We start from the raw sequence: 5795 nt of genomic DNA on the forward strand, positions 1-5795 counted from the left end.
AAATGGCAAAAGAACGGCGAAAAAAACGTTTACAGAGAAGACGACAATATTGTCACTTGCACGAAGCAAGATTATACAAAAAACAAATGACCCCGAACATGAAATACCTTCACGGAGTGCGTCGAGGCGCAAGCTGTCATCCAGAGAGCAGGAGGGTTTAGCTCGCGCCTCACTGCAATCTGTAAAGGTCCTTTTCTCAAAATGAGTTATTTAGCACGTAGACACACCAAACCTTCCAGTTATATTCCTATCAATATTATGAAGGCTTTTACAGAAGGGTTTGTTCATATATCATTCATAGCCTGAATTATACAACATTGTTTACCTAAAAACATGGCGAAAATTGATATTTTAGGGCTGTTGACAGTATTTTCTGATTTACGGATCAATATCCCTTCTGTAAAAGCCTTGGATATTAATATTACTACAAAATGAAACAAACATTTTGAGCCTGGCTTTGTCCAAAGTTCAGATTCCGATTCCTGAAATGTGTTAAAATACGCACATATTTAATGGTTAATGGCTCATTTGCATATTTAAACATGCTATTTCAGAAAAACTTGTAATACAATACTGGATAGATTTCTAGCTGATACCTTTAAGTTAAACAAATTACCCTATTCACCTGGTGTGTCTGTTAATATAGTAATCGGCAATTTGACTTATACAACATTCGCAAGTTGTACATTTGACTCATACAATAACCCGCCTTCGAGCGATGCTCTAGTTTCTTCATGTTTTGTTTTTTTTCCCTCTTGCTTGCGCCGGACTGAAACTGTCTTTTCACCGACATCTCTTCACCTGCACGAGTGGCCGTATCAAAGCCGTGATTGGTCAGATGTCATTTATTGCAACGGTGTCGGGTTACAGACGCGCTCCCCTTGTCTTGTCACCTCTCACTCTCGCGGGGGGTGCGCGGAGAACTGAGGGGAGAACTGTGCACAGCAGCTGAGGCCCCCTGCGCAAAGCGGGGCCCCATGCAGCCTGCGTGATTGGCCTGTAGGGAGGGGGGGGGCCCTGATTATATCTCTCTGCTCTCAGAGTGCAGGACGCGCTGGTTTGACCACGACGACCCCACAGGAAACGGAGATTCGAGATGCTCAACGACATCGTGAACGTTTTCCCTCGAGAGATCTGCTCCCAGCCGGCGGCCATCGAGGCTCAGACCGTCTCCGGAGAGCCGGTGGACACGACCAATAACTTCCTGACGTGAGGATCAATATCTGATTGTATAACACGAGGAACACTGACCTCTGCACTTCAGAACATTTCAAAATTCAAACTTTTTCCTAAAAAATTCCGACTATTTCTGAAAATCCCAATATATTTTGACTCTTTTTCTGAAATTCTGTATTTTTTTTCAGTAAATCCCAAAAGTTCTGATAATTTCCTGAAAATCGCAGAATTCTGACTTTTTTGAGAAAATCTCAAGATATAGACTATTTTCAGAAAATGTCAAAATGTTCCCTTTTTTTCTCAAAATAAAAAAATTCTGACTCTTTTATGAAAATTCCAACATTCTGACTTCGTGAAAATTCTGAAATGTTTCTGAAAATCTAAAAATATGATTTTTAAAGAACATTTCAGACTTTTTCAGAATTTCTGCGTGATGTCCATCAAGTCCTAAAGAGTCCCTGCTCTTCTTCTGTGGTGTTCTCTCTCCTGTAGTTCTCTAGAAGTCAGTGCATGTAAATGGTCTGCTGAAATCTCTCTCTCTCTCTCTCTCTCTCTCTCTCTCTCTCTCTCTCTCTCTCTCTCTCTCTCTCTCTCTCTCTCTCAGATAATACGCCTCCTCCGGGTTCTTCTGCGTGAACAAAGATCAGAGCAGCAGGTGTGAGGACTACAGGGTCCGCTTCACCTGTCCCAAAGACTTCTGTCAGGGTAACAGAACACACCTGTCTACCTGTTAGGGTCCGCTTCACCTGTCCCACAGACTTCTGTCAGGGTAACAGAACACACCTGTCTACCTGTTAGGGTCCGCTTCACCTGTCCCACAGACTTCTGTCAGGGTAACAGAACACACCTGTCTACCTGTTAGGGTCCGCTTCACCTGTCCCACAGACTTCTGTCAGGGTAACAGAACACACCTGTCTACCTGTTAGGGTCCGCTTCACCTGTCCCACAGACTTCTGTCAGGGTAACAGAACACACCTGTCTACCTGTTAGGGTCCGCTTCACCTGTCCCAAAGACTTCTGTCAGGGTAACAGAACACACCTGTCTACCTGTTAGGGTCCGCTTCACCTGTCCCACAGACTTCTGTCAGGGTAACAGAACACACCTGTCTACCTGTTAGGGTCCGCTTCACCTGTCCCACAGACTTCTGTCAGGGTAACAGAACACACCTGTCTACCTGTTAGGGTCCGCTTCACCTGTCCCACAGACTTCTGTCAGGGTAACAGAACACACCTGTCTACCTGTTAGGGTCCGCTTCACCTGTCCCACAGACTTCTGTCAGGGTAACAGAACACACCTGTCTACCTGTTAGGGTCCGCTTCACCTGTCCCACAGACTTCTGTCAGGGTAACAGAACACACCTGTCTACCTGTTAGGGTCCGCTTCACCTGTCCCAGAGACTTCTGTCAGGGTAACAGAACACACCTGTCTACCTGTTAGGGTCCGCTTCACCTGTCCACAGCCTTCTGTCAGGGTAACAGAACACACCTGTCTACCTGTTAGGGTCCGCTTCACCTGTCCCACAGACCTCTGTCAGGGTAACAGAACACACCTGTCTACCTGTTAGGGTCCGCTTCACCTGTCCCACAGACTTCTGTCAGGGTAACAGAACACACCTGTCTACCTGTTAGGGTCCGCTTCACCTGTCCCACAGACTTCTGTCAGGGTAACAGAACACACCTGTCTACCTGTTAGGGTCCGCTTCACCTGTCCCACAGACTTCTGTCAGGGTAACAGAACACACCTGTCTACCTGTTAGGGTCCGCTTCACCTGTCCACAGCCTTCTGTCAGGGTAACAGAACACACCTGTCTACCTGTTAGGGTCCGCTTCACCTGTCCCACAGACTTCTGTCAGGGTAACAGAACACACCTGTCTACCTGTTAGGGTCCGCTTCACCTGTCCACCTGTTAGGGTCCGCTTCACCAGTCTACCTGTTAGGGTCCGCTTCACCTGTCCCACAGACTTCTGTCAGGGTAACAGAACACACCTGTCTACCTGTTAGGGTCCGCTTCACCTGTCCCACAGACTTCTGTCGGGGTAACAGAACACACCTGTCTACCTGTTAGGGTCCGCTTCACCTGTCCACAGACTTCTGTCAGGGTAACAGAACACACCTGTCTACCTGTTAGGGTCCGCTTCACCTGTCCCACAGACTTCTGTCAGGGTAACAGAACACACCTGTCTACCTGTTAGGGTCCGCTTCACCTGTCCCACAGACTTCTGTCAGGGTAACAGAACACACCTGTCTACCTGTTAGGGTCCGCTTCACCTGTCTACCTGTTAGGGTCCGCTTCACCTGTCTACCTGTTAGGGTCCGCTTCACCTGTCCCACAGACCTCTGTCAGGGTAACAGAACACACCTGTCTACCTGTTAGGGTCCGCTTCACCTGTCCCACAGACCTCTGTCAGGGTAACAGAACACACCTGTCTACCTGTTAGGGTCCGCTTCACCTGTCCCACAGACCTCTGTCAGGGTAACAGAACACACCTGTCTACCTGTTAGGGTCCGCTTCACCTGTCCCACAGACCTCTGTCAGGGTAACAGAACACACCTGTCTACCTGTTAGGGTCCGCTTCACCTGTCCCACAGACTTCTGTCAGGGTAACAGAACACACCTGTCTACCTGTTAGGGTCCGCTTCACCTGTCCACCTGTTAGGGTCCGCTTCACCTGTCCCACAGACTTCTGTCAGGGTAACAGAACACACCTGTCTACCTGTTAGGGTCCGCTTCACCTGTCCCACAGACTTCTGTCAGGGTAACAGAACACACCTGTCTACCTGTTAGGGTCCGCTTCACCTGTCTACCTGTTAGGGTCCGCTTCACCTGTCCCACAGACTTCTGTCAGGGTAACAGAACACACCTGTCTACCTGTTAGGGTCCGCTTCACCTGTCTACCTGTTAGGGTCCGCTTCACCTGTCCCACAGACTTCTGTCAGGGTAACAGAACACACCTGTCTACCTGTTAGGGTCCGCTTCACCTGTCCCACAGACTTCTGTCAGGGTACCAGAACACACCTGTCTACCTGTTAGGGTCCGCTTCACCTGTCCCACAGACTTCTGTCAGGGTAACAGAACACACCTGTCTACCTGTTAGGGTCCGCTTCACCTGTCCACAGCCTTCTGTCAGGGTAACAGAACACACCTGTCTACCTGTTAGGGTCCGCTTCACCTGTCCACAGACTTCTGTCAGGGTAACAGAACACACCTGTCTACCTGTTAGGGTCCGCTTCACCTGTCCACAGACTTCTGTCAGGGTAACAGAACACACCTCTCTACCTGTTAGGGTCCACTTCACCTGTCCCACAGACTTCTGTCAGGGTACACACCTGTTTTCACTCTTTTAGAGTTCGAGCAGTCGGAGCGGAGAATCTGTTGTGAATGGTCGTGTTTCATTCTAATGTGGAGGAAACTCTTCAGAGAAACTGAGAATTGATTCGTGGACAAAGTTTGTCTTTTGTTATATTTAATAAAGTAATAAAGAAATTCAATATAAAGTGAGATTGATCTGAAACGGAGGAACAGAGCAGCTTCACCCTCAGAGGAGAGAGAAGGTCTGCTTTCAGTCTCTCTCTGGGTGTTCAGGAAACAGCTGCTCCTCCATCCCATCATCAAACCGTTAACCCCCCAGTCCTTTTACTTCCGTTGCCTCCTGGAATGTAAACCCTTAGCATCTGTCTCTCTTAAACACAGACTAACAACACACTTTAACAGAGCAAAAGGAAATCAGAGTATGATGTGTTTCAAATGATTATATGGTCATTTGTCACAACGCTTCAAAGCTGGAGATTTTTCACAGTCTTCTTAAAAGTTTTACATTTGAGGGGTCTTGTTATAGGTCTATAGCTCTATGGCGCCCCCTACCAGAGTGTTAGCAAGCAGCCCCTGGTTGTACCTTCACCTACAAGTCTGACATTTGGTAGGCAAATAGAACATGGTGAGACGAACAAAAAAGCCTCTGGAAGGAATATCGTAAACCGAGCAGGAAGTCGGCTATTTTGGATTTTACGCACAACTTTTGTTCACTTTTTGCACTTTCACCAGCCGTACTTTACTCCTCCCACTGATTTCATACGAGGGACTGGTTTTAAGAATCAAGACATAAACTGGCAACTACTTTTTCTTCCTCCTGTTCTTTAATCATCAATCCAGGAGGAATAGAAACATTTACACCCAGTTTAGAAATGAATCGCTTGATTTGTATTTTCTCTTTATCTCTCTTTTTACTCTTTTAGGGTCCGAGGAACCTGTGGTCTCAACAGGCGCTTTCACACCAAGGACTTTTCCCAGGAATAGTTCCCGGACCTTAGTTCCCCGGAAATCTTTAGTTCCGTAACTATCTAGTAGATCGCGTTCACACTGGAATAAGTCCCTGAGGGTGGATTAGGCAAATGAAGCCGCTGACGTCACTTCTTCTTCTTCTGCTTTGGGTTTACTGGCAGGCCGCAAACCACTTCACAGCGTATACTGCCACCCGGAGTCCCCAGCCGGAAGTCCCCGGAGTAGGGGACTGGCTTCAGTGGAAGCTGCTGGGACTCCCAGCAGCTTCCACTGAAGCCTTCCGAGTAAATCGCCAGAACGCCGACACCTCCTCATCTCCACCGCTCCCATGTTTTATTT

The 5795-nt window shown here is 47.8% G+C and overlaps 1 long non-coding RNA gene across 1 annotated transcript in view; it reads left to right on the forward strand.

Moving 5' to 3' along the window:
* Positions 1–781: 781 nt before the first annotated feature.
* Positions 782–5795, forward strand: part of LOC307038354 — a 10328-nt gene continuing 5314 nt past the window's right edge. The window contains exons 1-2 of the long non-coding RNA XR_013807974.1: positions 782–1209; positions 1781–1881. This is a non-coding gene — a long non-coding RNA (uncharacterized lncRNA). The remainder of the gene's footprint in view (positions 1210–1780; positions 1882–5795) is intronic.

The sequence above is a fragment of the Notothenia rossii genome (genome assembly GCF_949606895.1).
Source record: "Notothenia rossii genome assembly, chromosome: 4".
Classification (NCBI taxonomy): domain Eukaryota; kingdom Metazoa; phylum Chordata; class Actinopteri; order Perciformes; family Nototheniidae; genus Notothenia; species Notothenia rossii.